A 25,051-nucleotide genomic window follows, 5' to 3' on the forward strand; every position below is an offset into this window, starting at 1 on the left:
TGCTGCTTTTCTTTTCTTGCTCTTATTTTGCTGGGGAGAGATAGAATAGAGCACCACCAGCCCTCACACCCATGTTAGAAAAAAAAAAACAAAACACTGAATTAGAGGAGCACTCAAGGCCCCTTTGATCAAGGTGACACGCAAGTTCCACACATTTAGGTTGTATATGGACACAAGTGGGCAACCCAGAAGCCACAAATTATCCCCCACTTGGAATCAGCCCCGCAAAACACCTGGTGCTTACTATGAATCACCAGAACTTGGTTTGTAGACGAGGAAGTGGATAAAATATAATCAGAAACGGAATCCCATCTTTTAAAAGTGGCACAGATCACATCAACTATCAAGAGAAAATGTGCAGAAAGGAAAGGAGAGGGCAGCGAGAGCCCCCACTCTGTCTGAAAACTAGTGATTTGGGGGAAATTACTCCATGTTTGAGGTCTCAGTTTGCTCACCTGTAAAATGAATGGGTTGATCCAGAGCCCGCTGCCTCCCTGTTTTCACAACAGGAGGGAACGCTCTTGACAATTACCCCGGAAAGCATTTCCTCCACTAAGTAAAATCCGTATGCCATCTGCTACTGCAGGAAAAAATTAAAACCTGTTTCCCCGCATCAGCCACACATTTGAACCAAGAGCACCAAACCCAGGCGGCTCTTATGATCTCCATTAAAGGTTCGGGAACGTGGACTTCAGAACCAAGAAGGCGAAGGGCCTCTCCCACCTGCCTCCGAGGCCTAGAGAATATTCTGTGATTTCTATGTAGGTCACCAAAGGAAACCAGCGTTCTGCGGAGCGGCCTATGCAAATGAACGTGCACCCATCACTTAGAATAATTAGGAACTTATAAAGTGACCATATGTAGTCATTATGAATAATTACGCTGAACCGCCAAGGCAATCTCCCGCCCTCCCCTCCCGCTGAATCCTGAAGGAAACCTGAGTGAGAGGCAGGCAGTGGGTAATTAAACACCGGTTTAAAAAAAAAAAAAAAAGAAATGTATGGTTAAGAAAAGCAATTTCCTTCAGCTGGGAGTGCTGCACCAACCTGGTTTGCATGCCTTTGTGTTAAAAAACAAAACAAAAAAAAAAACACACAACCACACAAAAACTGGGGCAAAATGAAGAGTTTGGGGAACGAAAACTCCCACCACTTTTTCCGGCAACCCCAGCTCTGCTTCCTCAGGTACCAGAGGGAGAAAGCTTGGGGATGCTTTCCCATCTAGGAGTGATTTAACAGTTTGCCTCCTCCCAGGTTCCTAAACTGGCTGTTCAGCCATTTCAAATGTTAGCTGGCAGCGTGTGGACTCGTGTTTGGTTGAGATTCCCTAGCACGCTTCATTACCTAACCAATAAAGCAATCTTGCAGAGTTATTGAATCATACACTGCTTGCTGCATTACTAGCCTCTTGTTTTTATTTTGATATGTGATTGTTCCCCTGGACTATTGCTCAAGAGGGACACACATGTTTCATAACCTTTAAAAAAAAATAATTCCCATCAGCTCTACGAGTCTGCCACTCCAACACCCCACCTCCTCTGCCACCACAGAGCAAATGAACGAAACCAGACGCCGACGTGGGTAAATCCCCAATAAACCACAGAGTCTGTTGCTGGGCTATTTTAATTTAATATTCTCTAACACAGTAAAAAGGCAACTCATTTCACCATCTCCTACAGAGAAAGGCATTTTGATTCCACATTTCTTGTTAGCCAGGGTCAGCTTCCAGTTTGTTCTTGGGAAGAGCAAAGAGTTCCACTTTAGATGGGAGGGCCAGGAGGCAGAATGGGAGTGAGTGGGCCACAGTGACCAGCAACACCTGCAGAAGACTCCAGTGTCGGTCACTCTGAGCATGGCCAGTGTCCACCAGGCCAGAGGTGGAGAAGTGCTTCCCAGGGGCTCCCCTGGCTTCAGATCAGGAGGGAAAATCCTAGTACCTTATGGGGAAACAAGAGTCCAGTGGATCTCAGTGGAAGAAAATCAAATTTGAGTTAGAAAAAAATTCAACTTCAATGACACTCAATCTCATTTTAAAATTCTATGTAGAGTCTATGCCTAAATGGGGGACAAAATACTATTCCCATTGGTCCACTAGAATTTCTTTTAAATTACAAGTACTATGGTATAAAAAAAATTATACTGTTTGACCCACAGAATCACACTGTTTTAGATTCCAGAGTTCCTAGAAAAAAAATAATAAACATGTCTGACTAGGGCAATTGTATCATGCAGCTGTAGCATGAGCCTTTGGGAGATCTGGCAGATAACATCCCAGAGACTGGTTAACAGATGTACAGCATCATCTCTCCTATTTTTATTCCCTTCGAGAACAGTCTATTTTGAATTTTGTTGAGTGTCAGACATGGCAGACTTGAAACCCGAAGTCAAGGAGACCTGACATCAACTTACCATAGATAGCATCATTATAGGATGATTTGCCTGACTTGGTGCTAGGTGACAGAGTGTTGGATGACACTGAGTGTATATGGGGACACCAGAGTTCTGAATCTTTAAATGCCGTGAGTTACAGAGAACAAAGTATGTGAAATTTAAGAAAAGCTGAATTTCCAAGAAAGGTCCCAAGTGGCCAACAGGATCTAAATGCAGAATGGAGCCTGGTAGCCATTTGCTGATGGGGCAGCTCGAGGTGGTCACACCTAAACTGGGAGCTCCTGAAAGAATCCGGAAGTGCACGTTGGCCCTTGTCAAGACGTGTTCCTGGTTCAGCTGCCTAGATAAAGAGCCCCTGAAGACTCTCTCTACTTCCTGGACTGATCAGTGAGCTGAGACCTGCAATCAACCAGTCCCCCTACACACAGACCTCATGGACACAGGTGGACCTGACAGGGATCTGGGCGGCAACCTTGTTTCTCCAGCCACATCTTCTGTTCCTCCAGCATATACTTTCAAATTTCTTTTTTGTCCTGGAGACTACTTTTTAAATTGTTAAAAAATAAAGTATCCCGTTTTCCTCGACTTATTTTCTAGTGAATTTTGCTGATGTGAGAACAAGAAGTTGATCCTACCACCAGCCTTTCTGGAAGGTGTGAACAGGCTGACTTTTCATCAGATATTTAAAACTCACAGGCGAGGGTGGAGCTCAGTGGTAGAACTCTGGCCTAGCCATGATGCCTGGGGTTAGCTCCCTAGCATTGAGAAATAAATAAATCAAAAGAGAGTAAGTAAGCAAGTGAATAAATAAAATTAAGAGTTTACAATTTGATGGGAAACAAAGTTAAAAAAAAAAGCTCTTCCTCTTTCTCAAATTTGAAAGAAATATGAATAACTTTGCATAAATACAGGCGATCACAGAATCCCAAAGCCCTGAAGGGAACTGCAAACATCTCCCCAAGACTGGTTTCCCCAACTTGAGGTGTTTATACAATCATCATAATTTTTACCACATCCAAGAATGACCTGTATTTAGAATTCTCTCCTACTGCTTTGAAACTAACTTTGCTCTTATTATTAATTACTTGCCTTAACTGCATTATAAAATAATATAAATAAAAGCAAGGTTTCCATATTCTGGGGTTTTTTTGCCGGATGTAATGCAACTAATATCATTATTAAAATGTATTCAGCTATCATCAGCAAATTGTGTGATAGTTTGTGAAACAGATTAAGGTAAAACCCTTCATTTTTCGAGTTGGCAAACCACCAGAGAGAGATGAAGCAATTTCCTGAGTCACAGTGAGAATCCATGACAGATCTGGGGACAGAACTCAAGTCTCCCAAGTTCCAGTCTCAAACTAACACACTGGGCCGGTCTCTCTTCTCCCTCTCTCTGGCCGCCTCCTCTGCTTCTCTACCTTCCTCCCCCATGTGGAGCTAAGCATTGATGAAGCCACTGAACCAAAGTCAGTTAAACCAAAGTCAGCCCCTTCCTGGGTGGATGCTGCCCAGTCACAAGCCTCACTCTCTGGAACGCTCTGCACTCAGCCTGATGCTCAGCTCTGCCATCTTGAAATTCTCAGCGACTCTTCAGCAAGTGGCTCTGAATTGTCATTCTGCACAGGGATACAAATATCATGTAACCAGTCCTGCCTGGAGGAAAGAGAATTTCACATACACACTTAAATAATAGCTAACTGTATATAATTGATTATGTTTAAAATAGAAAGGCAGCTTCCAGGTAGCTGAGCCATGGTAGCTGCCTGCAGAGGCCTCTCCCAGCTTCTTCTTCAAACTCCACACAGATGAATAAGAGCCAACCAACCAACCCCAGGAATACCGTAGCTTTAAAGCACACGCTGTACACAAAGAACAATACAAATTGAAATAACTTGTTATTTGAAAATAGTGGGAGCTAATGAAACTATTTCTCTGCAGCCATCCGGACTTCGACAATGATAATAGGGTCTAGAAAAAAAAATAGGAGGAGGGGAAAGAGGAACAGAAGTTGAAGACTGGATGCAAACATTCCCAGGAGGAGAACTTCTGCCCTAAGCATGAAAATATTGGAAACCAGAACTGGCAGCTCAGAGCATGGAGTCCGGGAAGGGGCCCGAGGCCTGCAGAGTGCAGAAGGCAGCAGGGGAGGGAGGTGACCCTGGGAGGGCGGGCAGGCAGGGCAGTGAGGACAGGAGAACTACCTTGGAGAGCTCTGCAGCAGTGGGGTCAAAGAGCAAGACAGGAAAGTGAGGATCCAGGAAAAGGAAAGAAATAATAGCACATAACTTCTCGTCTGAAGTCTCCCTTTGTCCAATAAAAATCATTAAAAGAAAAAGTGTATTATTGTGCTGACAGAAGAGAGCATCAGTCCATGACCTTGAAATCTTGTGAATGACCTCAAACACCAGCCTTGAAAAGCAAGCTGGGTGTGGCAGCCCACACCTGTAATCCCAGTGGCTCAGAGGCTGAGGCAAGAGGATCAAAAGTTCAAGGCCAGCATCAGCAACTTCCTGAGGCCCTCTCTTAAAAAATGCAAAGGGCTGGGGATATAGCTCAGTGACAGTGTCTCTGGGTTCAATCCCCAGCACCAAAAAATGAAAAAAGTGATTCTGAAAACACATCAGCTGGTGAAAAATCTCCCCCCAAATCCAGTTATGCACCAGAAGAAAACTGTAACTCAGTATTCCAAATTGAATTAAATATCCTCCAACAAACATCTGAAACTGAATTGATGACACATTTGGAAACTATTAGATAAACCTGGGGCACTATTTTAAATACATGCCCACAGGCAATCAAATTCAATTTTTTAAAAATTCGAGTTTCAAAAAAAAAAAAAAAAAAAAAAAATATATATATATATATAAAATGGACATGAACAGGGAACTGGGAGAAATGAAGAGTTGATTGAATTCGTGAATGAAACACAAAAGGAAAAAAGGAATCACCATGTAGTACACAAAGTCAAAATGAGAAAGGATTTGTGAAAAAATTTATTATGGGCATTAAAGAAAAGCAATAAAACAGCCCGAGAGAATAGCAATAAGATAAAAATTGAAAATAGATCATGGAGATACTGGTAGAAATAGGAGGCAAGCAATGGATACCCAACTTAGTAGAACCCAAGTCCATGGTGGGGAATAGGAGGGCAGGGCGGATGCATGTTTGAAACTATAATCTACCTGGGAATATAAAATACTAAACTTTCACTAAAGGACCCTTAAATTCAAGAGGAAATGTAAAAGGAAAGTGCAGAGCTCCCCAAAACTATGGCCAGACATGACACACTACAATTTGGCTCCTGGATTTAAGGCAAGGACCAAAGAAAATTCACAGCACAAGTGCCCTCTATAAAAAGGTCAAGGTCGATAAACTTACATTCAGTACCCAACTCCAAATTTAGAAAAAATACCAGTGAATAAAAGCCAACAAGAAAGCTTAAAGAAAAGACTCATTAAGATAAAATCAAAAATCAGTAATGGAAGGAAGAGAAAAACAGGACAATTACTATTGAAGTAATGAAAACTCATGTTTGGGGATTTCTTTCATGAAACAAGGAAAAAAAATATATGCTAACCAACACTTAATGAAGAAAAAGGGAGAAGACCATCAATGTACAAAACAAAGGCCAAGAGGATAAGAAAACAGCAGATCTTTTTAAAAACCATCAGTGATTATTTTGCAGACGTCTGTGGAAATTAATATGAACATCTTGGAGAAATGGAGAAAATTGAAAGAATGAAAAATCTCACAGTAAAACAGTCAAAAGGATTGAACTAACAGCCCACACCAAAAAGAAAAAAAAAGGCTCTAAATGCAGGAACAGATGAGCATTGGAAGGCCCACAGCCCCCAGGTTATGCGGAAGCAGGAAGCAGAGTCTATGGAATGTGTGTGATGGTTTGTAGGAGCTCAGATCCCACCTGGGGTGAAGAGGTGGCTGGGCGCTAATGTGATACTTAAGTCCCTTCCTATTTCATGGTAGGTGACATGCCTCTGTTTCTATGTCTTCAAAACAGAACTGACCTGAACACCACCTAGAACCACTTCACATGGCAATACTCTGGGATGACAGCCTGATGACAGGGTGCCCTGAGGACCATGTCCACAAAGGCGATCTGCTCTGCTGACCCCCTGAGGGGCCACAGCATGGTCATTGCAGTTTGAGAAAGGAGGCAGAGACATTCATGTTGGCGTGTCCTTCTGTAGCTTACAGTCTTCAAACCTTAAAAATTCTCTCTCAATAAAATCTCTACCTACAAACAATCTGATCTACCCAATCTGGGGAGGTACTCTGATAGGGTCCCCTGGGAGGTTTCATGACACCATATTACTATACAACTTTGGATTCATTTTCAGACTGGGTCCACCTGGGAGTGACTGTCCTAGGGGTGAAACCTCACAGCCCCATCATGCAGCAGGAAGGAGCGAGCTGGACCCCCTGGGTTTTTACGGCAGAGACACAGCGACATGGTGTCTCTCCAACAGAGAGCAAAACCATCTTAGGACACAAGATGATACTGGGCATGTCCACATGGCATCTGGGAGGTCTCCGTTGGCTCCCTGTGTCCCAAGGACATTGAGTATTCTCGGAGGGAGAATGACAACTGCTTTGAAATCAGTTACGAGGGAATGTCTCCCTGGCTGTGCTGAACATAATAGGAAATGTTCTGCAGATGGTGTGTGCGTCCTGCAAAGGGAAACCCCATTCCCATCAGAATAGGTCTGATGTGGTCAACTTTGCTGACTTATTTTCACAAGTTATTTAGTGACAACGGGGGCGGGGGGGGGGCGATATTCATATCCTGTAGCATACAAATTCGGCTTGTGTTAACTTTATGGTATAATATGAATATCTTCCTATTTCCATAGCCTTGGGTTAAGTCATTGTTTTACCGGGGAGACTAAGTCCTATAACACACAAGTTCGGTCCACAGGGATGAACTCAATAAATGCTCACTGCTCACTGGCAGCTCAGGTTAGAGTCACCCATGGGGTGCTGTGATCCTACAATCACTCTTGGATGCAATCTCTCTCATCCATCCTTAGTCCACTGTCTACAAAACCTGGGCTCCAGCATCACCAGAGACTAAGAAGTGTTACACGTTGGGGTTGTGGCCAAATCTGGAAGCAGCTCATATCATTTCATGCATTTTCTCTGTCCAGAACACGGTTACACAGAGGCCCCAACGCAGTCTCTGTACATGCCCTTGAAAAAAATAAGATGATTCTTCAAAACCCAGGGCACTGCCCCTGCTTCACATTGGCTAATCTTTTGGCTGCTTGTGCCTAAACTTCGACACTCTTTCATACTGATGGACAGCCAACATGGCAGGACCCACCCTCCTTTTGCTCTTAAGATTCTGCTGCCTGGAAGGAGCAGATGAGTTGGGGGCTGCTGCACTGAACACTGGCCCTTCTGTGCAGCTTCTTTCTAAGGTTGTCACACATCACCTGGACTCCTGGCCCTGGTGACTATTTCATCCATTTCTTGGAGACTGCTCTGCTGCATCTTAACAGAAGTCATTTTAGCAGACATGCTTTCTCCTCCCACATTCAAAATTCAAACCAACTGGTAAGTTTCTGACGGTCCAACCTAAGGCCCAAAGTACAGAGATTTTAGCTGCATGGGGACCGGTGAGGAGGGCACATGGCCATCTCTCATTCAGTTAAGGTCCCCCAGGGTCAGTGAGCCCCTTTCAGCAAAGGAACTGCTGACGGAGCAAGTCTCTTCCTCAGGGCCCGAAGTGCTGAGCTCCGGTCAATTCCCCACACATTCAGTCAATACTGACCAGGACCCTCGCTGTGACCTCACGTCTACTTCCACCAGGTGGGCTTTCTCCGAGTGTCTCATTTCCAACAGCTTAGGGAGAGAGCTGGACAAGCCCACTCAGGGAGACGGTCCTTTGCTAACCTCTCGGTCCCTAAGAGCACGGAGCACCACTCTCCTGGTTTCCTCCCTGGGGGTCAGGAAAAGGAGCATTTGTGGAGTTTTGGGTTTTTCGTTTTGGTTTTGTGTGGATAGACTTTCTGGCTCGCATGGTCCTTTTAGGAACTTTGAGCTCTGCCTGAAGTGTTCATGGTGACAGTGTCTGAGGGCTACACTGCCTTCATGGTACAGCTAAGCACCTAGGGAGATGTTTCTTAGTTACTGCACACTCTGGAGAGTCTGTCACTAACTTCAAAGCCAGGAAGGACAGGAGCCTGCCTGGGTCAGTGGAAAGCCCTAGGATCACAGGGCAAAGAGCGTAGGATTTCTGTGGAAGAAGTTACAGCCAGTAGTTAGAGATCTGAGACCCAAGGAACCCTGGGTCCTGGGCAGCCTGCACCTGAGAGGGCTCCATATTGACCCTTCCTGATGTACCCCTCCCATGAGATGAGAGGCTACGGGGTCAGCGGAACATCCACCTGGATCCCACTCATCTGGGGGCGCCCAAAGACACACAGTGTTTTTTGGCAGAGTGGCTAAGGTTACTTCAGGTCAGGCTTGGGTCCCAGGTATGTCCTCTGCAGGGCAGACCACGCTTCTTACTTCTCCTGTGCATCCCAGGACTGAGAGGGGGCTAAGGGGCAGCCACTGGGAAGTGTAAGTGTCAGATGAGAAGTCACATGCATATAAGCAAGGCCCTTCCTTGCAGTGCCTTTTGCAAGTGCTAAGGGACCCTGGGGAACAACTGGAGAATCCTTTGGGTCAGACTCCAGCTGTGCCACTGACTAGCTCTGGGACCTAAAGCAAGCTGCCACGGTGCTGTTTTATGGGCTTGCTTCAGTACCCTCCCTGGAAGATGACGATAACAAGTAGGAATGCACCTTGGGTTCCTGTGATGTTAAACTGCACAGTGGCTATAAAGGTCTCCCGTGGCGCCTGGCACATAATGGGCATTTGATAAGTGTTTCTGATGGATATTCGTGGTTGAAGACAGATGTTAAAAAATGGCACATTTAATAGAAATCTTGTCCCTGCATGTTGCAGGTTGTGTCAATGGTAGGAGGAAATACTGCTGAGGGTGCTTTGGTGAAGTTAGCAGGGGAGATGCAGCAGAGACTAAGCGAGGTGTCCCTGCTAGCCCCCTGCCTGGTCCATTTTCTTGCTAAGAATGAGTGCACTTTTCCACTGCCCAAAAACACTGACCATCCCTGGCCATCGCTGCTCTACTTCCTCCAAGTCCTGCACCCAGCCCAACTGGGTAATTTGCTGAACCAGAGGGTTGACTTGAGGAGTAGAGTGGTAAATTATCACACTGCTGGTGAGCATTTTAGGGTCCCTGTTGTTTTGTGTCAACTCATGGGAGTCGGGAAGTCAGTGGAGGATTGCTCTAGATTGTCTCACTGGGCGTTTTTTCTCAGGAACAGATCAGATCTGGTGGATGCCTGTCTCAGAAATGAGATCTCAAACCACACTAATGAAGAGTTTTGTTGGAAACCAGAGCCACTTTCTAAAGTCCCATCCTGTATTCCCTGAGAATAATACATTGTATGTGATATGTCCATCTAGAAGTGCAAATAATCAGTATCAATGGAAGCCATGTATTTATCCAAGAAAGAAACCACCTCTGACTCATTCAATAATACGGATTTTGCTATTTTTTTTAGCAACTACCAGGCTGGAGGTGCAGCTGAGGTAGAGCACTTGCATAGCACATGCAAAGCCCTGGCTTTGATCCCCAGCACCATGTGCACACACACAGGGAAATGATGTCCAGCCACTGTAGAGAAGGGCTTAGTGACAATATCTCTCAATCACCCTTAGTTTGTGGGAATTCTCTCGGCCTGTAGCTATTTTTCCTAATACACTCGAGTGTGTGTGTGTGTGTATATATACACAGTTAATACCAAATTCTTGTTACCTATGTTCACTCTGCAATAGATGGTGGGTATTTATCGGTTCAATCAATGATTTACTAGACGGACATTATCTCCAGGAAAAAAGAGAAAGAATTCACAATCACAATTTTGTTCGACACAGGTCGGGAAGATAATCTAGTTTCCTTTAAAATACAAACTGTAAGAAAAGAAGATAAAAATTTGAATGTGGGGGCTGGAGGTGTAGCATAGTTATATGGAGCTTGCCTAGAAATCCCAAGGCCCTGGGTTCGAAAGGCAGACATGTTACAGACATTTCGACCTCTAAGCATATCAACCACAGCACTCTGTGGATATTGTTTAGGTATCAATTCAAGTCAACTAACTTTAAAATCTTTAAAATTAATTGGGAAAATGTCAACACGGATCAGTCATCTTAGTAATCAGCGTTCCGGTTGTAGGACTGGGTAGGATCAGGTTTAGAGATGCACACCCAAACCCTTATGGACGAGACACATGACGTCTGTCCTTGCCTTCAATATAACCCGGAAAGAGGAGGAAGTCAGCAGGAATACGGGGACGGTCCAAGAGCATTTATCTTACTGTCCTCTACTCTTGTATGTTTTCTATTCTATGTAAGAAAAAAAAATTGGAAAATATACCCGAGATAAACCTGGTATTTTAATTTACTTAGGAAAATGATCAGAAAGACCCAATCGCCACCCTGGATTGCGGGTCCACGGTCAGAACTCAATTCTCTCGAAGATCAGGGCTCATGGGCGCTGAGAATCGGAACAAGTTCTGTCCACGGAGCTTCCTACTTTGTCTCTTTGTTATTCCACTGAGGTGGGGATGACAGGACTCATCCCGCGCTGCGAGTTCACACGTGGAGTACAAATGTATATTTATGTGAATTCTAAACTGCTATCTATTCTGCAGCTCACACTTGGCTCTTACCACCTGCACTGAAATTGGAATTCTGGCAAGCTTGGAGGAAGCCCTTTCTTTTTTTTTTTAATTTTTTATTGTTGGCTGTTCAAAACATTACATAGTTCTTGATATATCATATTTCACAATTTGATTCAAGTGGGTTATGAGCTCCCATTTTTACCCCATATACAGATTGCAGAATCACATCAGTTACACATCCATTGATTTACATATTGCCCTACTAGTGTCTGTTGTATTCTGCTGCCTTTCCTATCCTCTACTATCACCCCTCCCCTCCCCTCCCCTCCCCTCTTCTCTCTCTGCCCCCTCTACTGACATTCGTTTGTCCCCCTTGTATTATTTTTCCCCTTCCCCTCACTTCCTCTTGTATGTACTTTTGTATAACTCTGAGGGTCTCCTTCCGTTTCCATGCATTTTCCCTTCTCTCTCCCTTTCCCTCCCACCTCTCATCCCTGTTTAATGTTAATCTTCTTCTCATGCTCTTCGACCCTACTCTGTTCTTAGTTACTCTCCTTATATCAAAGAAGACATTTGGCATTTGTTTTTTAGGGATTGGCTAGCTTCACTTAGCATAATCTGCTCTAATGCCATCCATTTCCCTGTAAATTCTATGATTTTGTCATTTTTTAATGCAGAGTAATACTCCATTGTGTATAAATGCCACATTTTTTTATCCATTCATCCATTGAAGGGCATCTAGGTTGGTTCCACAGTCTAGCTATTGTGAATTGTGCTGCTATGAACATCGATGTAGCAGTGTCCCTGTAGCATGCTCTTTTTAGGTCTTTAGGGAATAGACCGAGAAGGGGAATAGCTGGGTCAAATGGTGGCTCCATTCCCAGCTTTCCAAGAAATCTCCATACTGCTTTCCAAATTGGCTGCACCAATTTGCAGTCCCACCAGCAATGTACAAGTGTACCCTTTTCCCCACATCCTTGCCAGCACTTGTTGTTGTTTGACTTCATAATGGCTGCCAATCTAACTGGAGTGAGATGGTATCTTAGGGTGGTTTTGATTTGCATTTCTCTGACTGCTAGAGATGGTGAGCATTTTTTCATGTACTTGTTGATTGATTGTATGTCCTCCTCTGAGAAGTGTCTGTTCAGGTCCTTGGCCCATTTGTTGATTGGGTTGTTTGTTCTCTTATTGTCTAATTTTTTGAGTTCTTTGTATACTCTGGATATTAGGGCTCTATCTGAAGTGTGAGGAGTAAAGATTTGTTCCCAGGATGTAGGCTCTCTATTTACCTCTCTTATTGTATCTTTTGCTGAGAAAAAACTTTTTAGTTTGAGTAAGTCCCATTTGTTGATTCTAGTTATTAACTTTTGTGCTATGGGTGTCCTATTGAGGAATTTGGAGCCCGACCCCACAGTATGTAGATCGTAGCCAACTTTTTCTTCTATCAGACGGCGTGTCTCTGATTTGATATCAAGCTCCTTGATCCATTTTGAATTAACTTTTGTGCATGGCGAGAGAAAGGGATTCAGTTTCATTTTGTTGCATATGGATTTCCAGTTTTCCCAGCACCATTTGTTGAAGATGCTATCCTTCCTCCATTGCATGCTTTTAGACCCTTTATCAAATATAAGATAGTTGTAGTTTTGTGGATTGGTTTCTGTGTCCTCTATTCTGTACCATTGGTCCACCCGCCTGTTTTGGTACCAGTACCATGCTGTTTTTGTTACTATTGCTCTGTAATATAGTTTGAAGTCTGGTATCGCTATACCGCCTGATTCACATTTCCTGCTTAGCATTGTTTTTGCTATTCTGGGTCTTTTATTTTTCCATATGAATTTCATGATTGCTTTCTCTATTTCTACAAGAAATGCCATTGGGATTTTTATTGGCATTGCATTAAACCTATAGAGAACTTTTGGTAATATCGCCATTTTGATGATGTTAGTTCTGCCTATCCATGAACAGGGTATATTTTTCCATCTTCTAAGATCTTCTTCTATTTCTCTCTTTAGGGTTCTGTAGTTTTCATTGTATAAGTCTTTCACCTCTTTTGTTAGGTTGATTCCCAAGTATTTTATTTTTTTTGAAGATATTGTGAATGGAGTGGTTGTCCTCATTTCCATTTCAGAGGATTTGTCGCTGATATACAGGAATGCCTTTGATTTATGCGTGTTGATTTTATATCCTGCCACTTTGCTGAATTCATTTATTAGCTCTAATAGTTTCTTTGTAGAGCCTTTTGGGTCTGCTAGGTATAGAATCATGTCATCTGCAAATAGTGATAATTTAAGTTCTTCTTTTCCTATTTTGATGCCTTTAATTTCTTTCGTCTGTCTAATTGCTCTGGCCAGTGTTTCGAGAACTATGTTGAACAGAAGTGGTGAGAGAGGGCATCCCTGTCTTGTTCCAGATTTTAGAGGGAATGCCTTCGATTTTTCTCCATTCAGAATGATGCTAGCTTGAGGCTTAGCATAGATTGCTTTTACAATATTGAGGTATGTTCCTGTTATCCCTAGTTTTTCTAGAGTTTTGAACATAAAGGGATGCTGTACTTTGTCGAATGCTTTTTCCGCATGATGATCGAGATGATCATATGGTTCTTATTTTTAAGTCTATTGATGTGGTGAATAACATTTATTGATTTCCGTATATTGAACCAGCCTTGCATCCCAGGGATGAATCCTACTTGATCATGGTGCACAATTTTTTTGATATGTTTTTGTATCCGAGTGGCCAGAATTTTATTGAGGATTTTTGCATCTAGGTTCATTAGAGATATTGGTCTGTAGTTTTCTTTCTTTGAAGTGTCTTTGTCTGGTTTAGGTATCAGGGTGATGTTGGCCTCATAGAATGAATTTGGAAGTTCTCCCTCTTTTTCTATTTCCCGAAGTAGCTTGAAAAGTATTGGTATTAGTTCCTCTTTAAAGGTTTTGTAAAACTCTGCTGTATACCCATCCGGTCCTGGGCTTTTCTTAGTTGGTAGTCTTTTGATGGTTTCTTCTATTTCCTCAATTGATATTGGTCTGTTTAGGTTGTCTATATCCTCCTGACTCAATCTGGGCAGATCATATGACTTAAGAAATTTATCTATGCCTTCACTATCTTCTAATTTATTGGAGTATAAGGATTCAAAATAATTTTTGATTATCTTCTGTATTTCTGAAGTGTCTGTTGTGATATTGCCTCTTTCATCCCGTATGTTAGTGATTTGAGTTCTCTCTCTTCTTCTCTTCGCTAGCATGGCTAAGGGTCTGTCGATTTTGTTTATTTTTTCAAAGAACCAACTTTTAGTTTTGTCAATTTTTTCAATTGTTTCTTTTGTTTCGATTTCATTAATTTCAGCTCTGATTTTAATTATTTCTTGCCTTCTACTTCTTTTGCTGTTGTTTTGCTCTGGAGGAAGCCCTTTCAATATGGATGGAAGTCAGCTCTGGGCAGCTCCGACACCTCCCAGGAATACTCTTAGTGCAAAAAGTGAAAATGAAATGGGACGCCTCCGTTACAAGGTGCAAAACACAAACCTCCCCTTGTGCTTTCTCACCGTATTCCACTCCCTGCTTAAAAATTTATCAAACCTGCCAGTTATGAATATCAAGCTCTATCAGAATGCACGAGATTAAAACATCAAGGTCTACAGATTTAAGAAATTGTCAGGCCAAGAAACTGGGTTTTTTAACAGGAAGGAAAAAAAAAAAAAGAAAAAACCCTGAATAACGTGTGAATTTTCCATTATCCTAGTCCTTCCTCCACGTTCCAATCTGATAGGAATTGCAAACAGGCCTGCAGGTCTAAAGTTCCCTCAGGGAAATGAATCACAAATAGAATACAGAAGGCTTTCCAATAAAACATTAAAAAATGAGTCGAGTTTACAAGTAGCTGAAAACTGATATCTAGCGTTATTTTTGTTATGATTATTTTTTTCTTCTTTCCCTCCCCCTCCCTGCTCCGTTCTCCTTCTCAGAAATATAGAAATAGGATAATTGGAACACTATCCATTCCATACAGGAAGGAAAAACTTGATAAAGAGTTCAGGTACCAGCTAATTACAATTTGTTTTTCAAAAAAGCAATACCAGATAAAAGCATTAGAATCTCTACTCTTCTTGACACACATTTGTCTTCAATCCTAGGTCATATGATAATTTTTCTGAGGTCAAGATATAGAAAAATATGTGACACATAGAACAGGAGACCATTTATTCTGGCTGGCAATTTATTAAACTGAGGATACAATGTTTAACACAGAATCCCTGCTCTCAGGTAGCTTTCCAAATTAATGTGCCATCCGTGACTTAAGAATATTAGTCTCTTCCTGTTGATTGCAATTGCATCAAAATCACATCAATAAATTTCAACTTCTGGAGATAAGTCAGGAACAATGCAAAGCCAGGTGTGCATTTCCTGTTAAAAAATTAATAAGTTGCTGAATACAAAATGTGCCATATGCTGTGTTCGTTTCGCAAGGCTAAGAAGAAAAACTAAACTGCAAGCCCTTTCTGGTCCCAGGTGGTGCCCAGTTCCAGTATCCAATGTAACCACGGGTTCGGATGCATCAGTGCAAGAGGTTCAGCACCCGTGCAGTTCAGCCACAGGAAAGCAAGAGTCCCGGAGGCCCAAGGAGCTCTATGACGGAGCTGCCCTTGTTCTAGCTCAGTGTGCAGACAGGGCATGCCCATCAGACTCAGGCAGAGAACTCAGTCAAGTCACCTCAGCCTCTACTGCGTGTGGATCTGGTCAAGCTCTGCGATGCCAACGTGTGCGATTGCATACTAGTGCACTGCGTTTTCTCGGTGCGTTCTTTCCTAAACTTCTTTTCCTTCTCTTCTCACAATATTTCTCCGTACCTAATGTTTAACACACATACTCCAGGAAGAGGAAGTGCTGAATTCTTCTTAGGAACTAGGAACTCTAGAAACCTGGTGAGCCAGTCTGCTGTCACCCATGGGAGACCTGGGGACAGGCATGCAGTGCTTTCTACCCACCCCGTGGAGACCCCGGAGGCTTGAGATTTTCATGCCACACGTGGATTCAGCTTCAGAGGCTGACTGTGGGTCCTGCCTCTGCTCATGTGCCTTGGCCCCTCCTTCTCCTATTTTCGGGTTTACAGCCTTGAAGGTCGTCGATGATGATTCTAGGTGCGGATTGTACAAAACACAAGAGCCCTCTGGTGGAGTCCCCCAATTCCCTTTTTCTGTCACGACTGGGGTAGGGAAAACAGAGGGCTGCCTGGATGGCAGAGGTAATTGTCACAACTCCCCATCTTTTCCCGTTAATTTTAATTCTCGGAACATGGCTTGACATAATTGGCTCCATGATATAATTAGTCTCATCTGATTTGGTTGATTAGTTTTTAAGCCCATCACTTTTTTCTCTTTCTTTTCGGAATTAGGCAAGATAAGGCTTCAAAATCCCCTCTTGATGCTGTCTAATCCCTACCTGAGAGGTAGGAACAGTTTGGTGTGTATCTTCGCAGGCAATTGTCTGCACTTTTAAGCGCACTGTATGGATATGAATGTGGATGATAAAGATATACAGTGTATCCACACATTTTTAATGTATGAGACCAGAGTTTATGGAGCTATGCTGTCCAATAGGGTAGCCACTACTTACTGGTGTTATTTAAGTTAATATTAATTAGAATTAAAATTTCAGCAGCTCAGTTGCACTATCCACGCTTCAAGTGCTCAGGACCCATGTGTGGCTCTGGGCACGGCACTGGAGAGTATAGACAGGAGACATTTTCTATTGGTCATCAGCTGCTACATAGGTACAGACAGTCCCCAACTTTTGATGGTTCGACTTGTGACTCTTTGCCTTTATGACAGTGTGAAAGCAATGCTTTGCAGTTTGAATTCTCCTTTATTCCTGGGCTGGTCAAATTCAGAATGATCCGTTCTCACGCTGGGCAGTGATAGTGAGCCCTGGCTCCCAGCCAGCCACATGATCTCAAGGGTGAACAAAGGGTGGTTTGTGGTGGGCTGCCTTGCTAACCTGTCACATTCGGAAAGTTAGGTGAATCAAATACTTCTTTTTTCCCCTGGTACCAGGGATTGAATGCAGGGGTGCTTAACCACTGAGCCGCATCCTCAGCCCTTCCCTTTTGAGACAGGGCCTCACTAAATTGCTTAGGGCCTTGTAAGTTGCTTAGGCTGGCTTTGAATTTGCAATCCTTCTGCCTCATCCTCCTGAGATGTTGGGATGATAGGTGTGTGCCTGGCTCCAGGGCATTTTTAGCTGAAGATATTTTCAACTTACAGTGGGTGTGCCAGGTGTGTCAGGGTGTACAACCATCATAAGCCAAAGCACCTGTATTCCTTCTAACTATAAATAAATTAGAACTGTGTTCTTCCCCCTTAGATATAACTCTCCAACAATTGGAGATGGACACCAACTGAAGTGTGATTATCAGAATTCATGTTCAGCAGGACACAAAAGGCACCTGGGTGGCGTGTGTGCCATTTGGCTCAGGCACCGTGTGGGTGGGGCTCTCTACTAGGGGATGCAGATGCTGAGTCACCAGGCCTGTGAGGACTCAGTGGGGTCTCAATGTCCAGCCCCAAAGACAACACCCTGACTCTTCCCTGGAAGGACACAGTCAATGCATTCCCAACAACCCCTCAAAAGCTTTTCCAATTTAGGCAAAAAGATAAAAAATGAGAATAAAATTATAATTGCCATTCCAAGATATATTGATGCTGGGATCATTCAACTGTCTGCCCAGAGCCTCACGCTTTGTATGATAGCTTGATATTTTGCCAAATTTCCCATGTTTAGAGATTTAAAGGAGGGAAATTAACAAGAAATCAGAAAGAAGCCAAATGAGCATTTATAGGTAGAAAAACAGAGTGTCATATCTGGTCTCTGAGGAGCTAATTATAGGCTCAGTTGCAAGTAAGAGGATCCTGGGCAGCCACACAACACACACACACACACGTGTGTGCACATACCCTCTACACAACACACATGACCTCTGTATATATACATACACACGCATTCATACACATGTGTACCCAGTCACACAGAGACTTATTCATACACACACATACCCCTACATGTACACACTCACATACACATGCAAACACACAAAGGCACCTCCATGCCCACACCACTTACACACCTGCACACATCCATCCCTACCGACATGTACACATGTACACATATACAAGACCCTTCCAGTCTAAGCCACCTCCAAAAAGCAGAGATCTGCACTGCTGCATAAATAAATCATCTGGAGTGCTCGCTGTTTGAGCGCGATCGATCGCTCCCTCATACTAGGGTCAGGCACGGTGTATCCACAGCCTGGCCTGACCCAATATATATATAAAATTTGATATTAAAGAAAGCTTCCCACCAGCCCACCACTACTTGGGAGGCTTGTAGCCCATCCATCATTCATCCCTCTTTGCCCACACCAGCATCACCCACCGGCTGCGAAGCTGGGGAAGTCAACAGCTTTGAAAGGGAAGTCTGACTCAGGAAACACAAAGTCCCTGTCACGGAAATCCTGCAGCACCTACCAGTTTTCCTAGAGTGCACTTAGCAGGAATTTCCTGGAATAGCTGGGTACAGAAGTCTCAGTGATGTGGCTGGTCCGGGTGGATCTTGTGCACATTGCTCCCAGCTGGGGGTACAACCTCTGCCTGCACCCTGAAGGAGGACTCACCCTGTGAGTGCTGTGGGGACACAGTTCAGCCCACAAAAAGAGGTCATTCAGCTCCAACCACATAAGGTGTTTTTTTTTTTGTTTTTTTTTTGACACTGATACCTTGGGCATATTATCTGTTGGAGACTTCCGCCCTCTTGGAACTGGGCTGTCTCCATGGCTCATTCCCTTCCAGTCACAGACAGCGTAACCCAGCAGTATGGACCGAGCAGGCGTGGCGTCTCCTCTCTCCTCACATTCCCATCTCCCTCCAGGCAGGAGAGAACTGTGTGGTCTCCTCTCTCCTCCCAGGGAGGCTTTGTGGCCTCTGAATAGAGATGGAATTTGAAATGGATTCAACAGGAAGGGTACACCTTCCCATAGTGAAGCTCCCTGGGCTGCGAAGCTGTTTCTCTAGAGTGCCAGATAGTAAGTCTTTAAGGGTGAGGACCAGCCTCTGCCCGACTCAGCTTCCTTGCTCAAAGGGAGCCTCAGCAACACACAGATGAATGGGCGTGGCTGCCCTCCCACCAGCCACCTAGGAAGACAGGCAGGTGGGCCGGACATGGCCCTGGGGCCATATTCGCCAACCCTGATTGGGGAGTATTAAGTGTGTTATTCCATTCCTACAATTTTGATTGCTACTGCACGTGGCTGAGTTTAAGCCAGACAAGGATCCTACTTTCCCATGAAGAAAGCCCTGAGTGTTCCTGTGGTTTTTCACCCATCACTGTTAAGGCACATATACAAGAATATTTACAATAATAGCCATTTTAAAGGGCATTTTAAATTGGATTTCTATTCCTTATTTGGGTTTGTTTATTTGGTTGACCATGGTGCCTCCAGCTCCAGTTTCTAATTTCTTTCTTCCTTAAAAGTCCTGTCAACCTTCCCAAGAATAAAGTTGTTCCTTTAAAAAATACCCATCTCATAAAGGGCCTGTGCCCTGCAGGCGTAAGCTAGATAAGAACAGATCATGAGATCCCCTCCAAATAACAGACTTATGAGAAATAAACCTGAACTTTGATTTCCAATCATTCCAAACAAACCATCTTCACGCGTAAGGTGAATGTCCCTGGAATATATTTTGCAGCAGCAGCAGCCCTGGGCACAGGTACCACTTATCTCTAGGTGAGTTTAGAACACACCAAGTCCCTCGGCTCTGCCCATGCACCAATCATCAGCCAAGATCAGGCCAGCGAAACCTGTCCTGTGTTGTCAGGGAACCTTATCAAAGAGGGGTGTGGGAGACCCACTGGTACCACAAATCAGACCCAGCAGTCATCCCCCTGGGGATGCTGTAGAGAAGTCCTGCCTGCCTGAGTGGATGTGACCTCATCACTGCCACCAACAGGGCGAAAGGTCCACCCACAGTGGGGTTTAAACCAGCTGGAGATACAGGTGATTACTATGGAATGATGAGTAGTTGCTGCTAAGAAGAATGCTGTAAACAGCGTGTGCCACAGTGAGAGAGAGCCAGGAAAAGTGTTAAATGGATAAAAGCACAAAACAATCACATATGCATGTATGTGTGTATGCCTATACTTACACATGCATATACAGATACACACGTGGAGGTTATATGTAAAGAGAATTTTATGTATGTTGGCGTATATGTATTTATCCATCTGTCTTTCTCTCTAGTACACACCCCCACCTCTAAACCCTTCCGTCTGTCAATAATTAGAAAGCAGGTGCTATTTGCAATCATCCCTGAGGAGGGTAGAGGGCTTAGAGGCTTGTGTGGTCGGGAGAGAGTGCCGCCTTTCTACTCCATGTACTCTTCCATGTTTAATCCTCTTGGAACAATTATATTTGTATTCTTAAAGGCAAAAAACAAAACAAAACTATTTACCTTCAGAGAAGAAACTTTGAAATACTTTATAATAACCTTATTTATTGTTTTAAAAATTACCAAGACTTGTTAAAGAACCAAGAGTATAGAATAAAAAATAAAGTTCTTGTTTTCCCCAACTCTCTAGGATCCCACTGAGGACTCCAGAGAAATCTCCTGCAAACAGTTCACGATGAATACTGAAGGAAAGGTTGTTAATTAAATCAGGATGTTCTTTGGGAAAGACCCTTTTATTAAACCTACAAATAGACTCTGTCCTGAGGAGTCACGGCCCCACAGTAGAGAGGGGCTGGGACTGCCGGGGACAAAGCCATCCTGTGCTCTGCACGCCACTGAGCTGCTCAAGAGGACGCTGCATTGCTAACTGTGACTGAAGACAGAGGAACACTGGGCCAAAGGAGGACATGTGAGTACCTGTGGCACTTAGCGTCCTACAAAGAGGACCACCGTGCACCACGGGGAAGACCCAGGCCATAGCGCACGCTTCACAGCTCTGAATCACGGCCAGTCATGGAGAGGGAGGTTTCAGCAGATCTAAGTGATGGGAAATGCATCAGTGGCCCAACACACGGCTAATTTGGAACCAGAGAGAGACACAAGATGTCACTTGAAGCATGACACCACAGACAGGTGCATGCTTCAGAAATGTGTGCGATTATTTCTCATTAATGACAAACTTCTGGGTGTGCCTTGGGGGTTAATTCAGCAATTACTTCTGAACCATGTGGCCGGATGGAGAGCTGAGCAACCATGCCCCACCCCACAAAAAAAGGCCAGGGTCAGGGAAGGAAGTTGGGAGACACAAAAATGTCGCTGTATGTGTGCAGACTCCAGTTCCCAGCCCCAGGTGCCTTCGGTGGCCATTCCACTCAGAGACTGGAGAGAAACAAGTCAGGAGAACAATCTGATAATAACTGAGTCCATTCCATCATGAGGTCCCCTCCCAAGCCCCTCCTGCCAAGGTCCAGAGAAATACCCAAACTGTTTAAATCTATCTTCATGTTGCTCATTCTGAGGTTTTTATTCCAAGAACATTTTATCCTGAGTTTAACCCTTATTCAAACTTAATTTTGATCAACAGTGGGATTGTAGGTTTTCAATCTATGTAGAAAGCGGAAGTGTCAGCATTAGAAGATGCATCTCTTCAGTTAAAGAACCAAGGGAGAAAACCCACCAGCTCCCTAGCAATTATTATCGTCCACTTTCTGTGTTTCCAATTATGCCCAGTTTTCTCCCATAGTTTCCTGGGCATTATTACTCTGGGGTTTGGGAAATTTATGTTTTCACAAATGCTATATTGCTTGGGCTTAGTTATTGTATTTTAATAGAATTTTTACTTCTAATAAAAACTGGAATTTGGGGGGGGGACTTCTAGTAAAACACTGACCGAGATTGGATTAAGTCAAATGGAATGCATTACTTCACAGAACTGAAAAAAATCTAGGGCTGGATTTTGGCAGGGTTGGACACAGGAACTTGGGACTTAGGAAGGCTGAGAAATGGCCGGCAATTTCAGGATCAGTGTGGTCAGTTACTCAAAGTTTAAGAGCTTGGAGACCCTGCTTGGATGAATTTGACCACATGATCATCTCCTAGCCAATCCCTATGGCTAGGAGATGGAGTTATGCTAATTAGCCAAAATGAAGCTCTATACCTCAGTCCACAGCTAGGTTAGAAGCCACCTCCTTGTGGGCCTGGGGGAAAGAGAGAGAGGTGGCCCCCTAAGGAAGATGGTCTATAAAGCCACAGGAAAAGGAAATTTGAGGGATGAGAACAATAATGACTTTGTGAAAAAAAAAATCCCAGTTAGTGATCTGCGCTCCCAGCAGTCACTAACTGGAGTCTTTGGTGAGACCATCATGGCAGCATGTTCCAGGTGCAATTCCCAATCACTAGCATGACCTCCCAAAGGGGGCTCCAGACGGGCTGGGGACACTGCTCACTGTTTCAGGGCTGTATGCTCCAAGGTGATGGCCGCTAGCCCCATGCAGTTATTTACATTGTTCTAGCCATTGACATTACATGACATTTAAAACCGAGTTCCTCAGGAGCACTTACTCAGTAATCACATGTGGTCAGTAGGTACCTTACTGGACCCTGATGACATGGGTGTTTTTGTCACTGTAGGAAGTTCTCCTGGACAGTACTATTCTAGAACCATTTCTTCTCCTCCTACCTTTCACAAATGAAGGAGACCATGTGCGCAGGCTAGGAAGGGCCAAGTGACCTTGGAAAGGCCTCACAGACTACAAAGACTCTGATCATAGACGTGGTGAGAAAACAACAAACCAATGCTCAAGTGGGAAAAGTAGCTTTTTAAAAATTTCTCTGAGCATTAAAAAAATATAAATTAGAAAGGGTTCTTTCTTCTCCCTGTCAGACAGTGGCACAGAGCATATTTAAAGGGAACAACAACACAAGAATAACTAAATCAAATGCCAGTTGGGTGGCAAGGCTACTATTTCTCTTTCTTTCCCTCTGTCTAACATTTTGCGATAATGGGAGAGGCACACAGACTTCTGGGGAGCAGTTCTTGCTTGATATTTTATTTCCAGTGGTCGGCAGATTGAGTTTGGTTGTGTGCAGAGTTAGCTGAGGTCTGTGTCCTGGCCTTGGTCTGACTCTCCGACATCCTTCCTCTCAGCTTCAGTGTCTTTATATCTAAGCACACACTTCCCTGGGTCCTTTCTATCCTCTCAGTCTTTTCTTAAACTTGCTGTCTTCAGAAAAGGTTTCCTAAGCACCTTAGCCAATACGTGTACATTATTCCCTATAACCATATCCCATGTCTTTATTCATAATACTTATGATCTCTACCTTTTTTTTTTTTACTATTTTTCCTACTATATCTAAAAAGTAGTAAGTTTCACAGGAGGAGAGACTATACCTTACTTTCCGCTGGTGCCCCTGTGCAGAGCAGACATTCAATAAATATTCATGGGATAAACGAATGAAGAATGGGCAGAGGAGACCTGGAGGGAAGACAGGATTGTGCTGCCGAGGCTGGTCTGCCTTACTGAGCACCAAGACCTTGAGGAAATAGAGGACTTCAGGTATTTTAGGTTTTTGCTGTAGGGTGGGCCATCTCCTCAACTGCCCGGGCTGGGCCATTTGTGCATAGCTAAGACCCCACAGGGTAACTCCTATGTCCTGCATCATCCATAGTCCAGCTGCTGTCACAAAATAAGATGAAGAGTGAAGATGCTCAAGTGAGAGAACTTTAGGGCAGCTGGAGCCTAGGGCCACCTGGGAACTCTCACCTTCCTTTCCCTGGAGTCAAAGTCTAGGAGGCAGGAAAAAATGCACCCACACACACCAGAGAGCCCATGATCAGTGATGAGTAAGGTCACCCAGGCATAGGTCACATCCTCCATAGCCCCTGAATGGCATTCACACGGACTCCCTTATTTTCCTGATGGCCATTGTAAAGAAATTGCTAGTTCAACATTGTCCAGACCATATCAATAGTTGGGACCATATTATACATCCAAACAAGCACAGCTACTTGAACATGGTAGGCTCTCAGATATGCACATGAAATACATGAAATACAACAGACCTTTAAAAATCATAATCAAAGACCTTCATGTTCCCCGTACAATTCAGTGTGTACATCATAAACACTTGGCATCTGTGTACACTCTGTCAGGTGTTTGGGGAATAATTAAGGTGGTGTCAGACTAAAAGGGATAAATGTCTATTAAAAAATAGATTCTAAAGCAGACGTAATGCTTTGATGGGGGTAGAACAGGGAATGGAACATGTAACTAGTGAAACAGGACAAAGGGGAACGGTCACTCTGGGATAATAGACAATGATGGTCAATTTAGTGAGAAGTCATCCTGAGCTAACATTTCCTACCACCAAAGCCAATTGGTGCCGGAGTGGTCAAAAATCACGTGCCTGGCACAGTGTTGGTGGAATTTCATCAATGACCTAGAGGCATGCGGGTGAGGTAAAGATAAGGGTTGAATAGTTGTGCCTACAAATACTGATTTGGAATTGCTTCTGGAAGTTGATGCCCAATGATGGGGAACAGCTCTCTCCCCGGACCCCATCCTGGTCAGTGGTTTTCCAAGGACTTCACTTCTCAATAGCAAGAGACAGTTTTGGTCAGCCATTTATGGGTTTGTTTCTCATCTAACAATTACTGAAATTTTCCATGTGATAAATGCAGAACGAAGGGGCTCAGGTCAACCATGATCAGTGGGACAACTTCTGCCCTGAGGAAGCTCTGTCGGGATGAAAGAGGGTGCTCTGATGTTTGACCGGATCCTCATGGTGCAGTTCTGATATATTTCAGGGCCTTCATAAATACCTGCCAGAGGATATGGCATAGGCCATGTCCACTTCCTGTTGCACATCTGTGTGTACTGAGGAGTCTCCGTTCTCTCTTCCCCCACCTGGATTTGGAGAATTCCTTCTTGTCTTTCAGATTTCAGCTTAACTGT

Source organism: Marmota flaviventris, chromosome 17 (genome assembly GCF_047511675.1).
Source record: "Marmota flaviventris isolate mMarFla1 chromosome 17, mMarFla1.hap1, whole genome shotgun sequence".
Taxonomy (NCBI): Eukaryota; Metazoa; Chordata; class Mammalia; order Rodentia; family Sciuridae; genus Marmota; species Marmota flaviventris.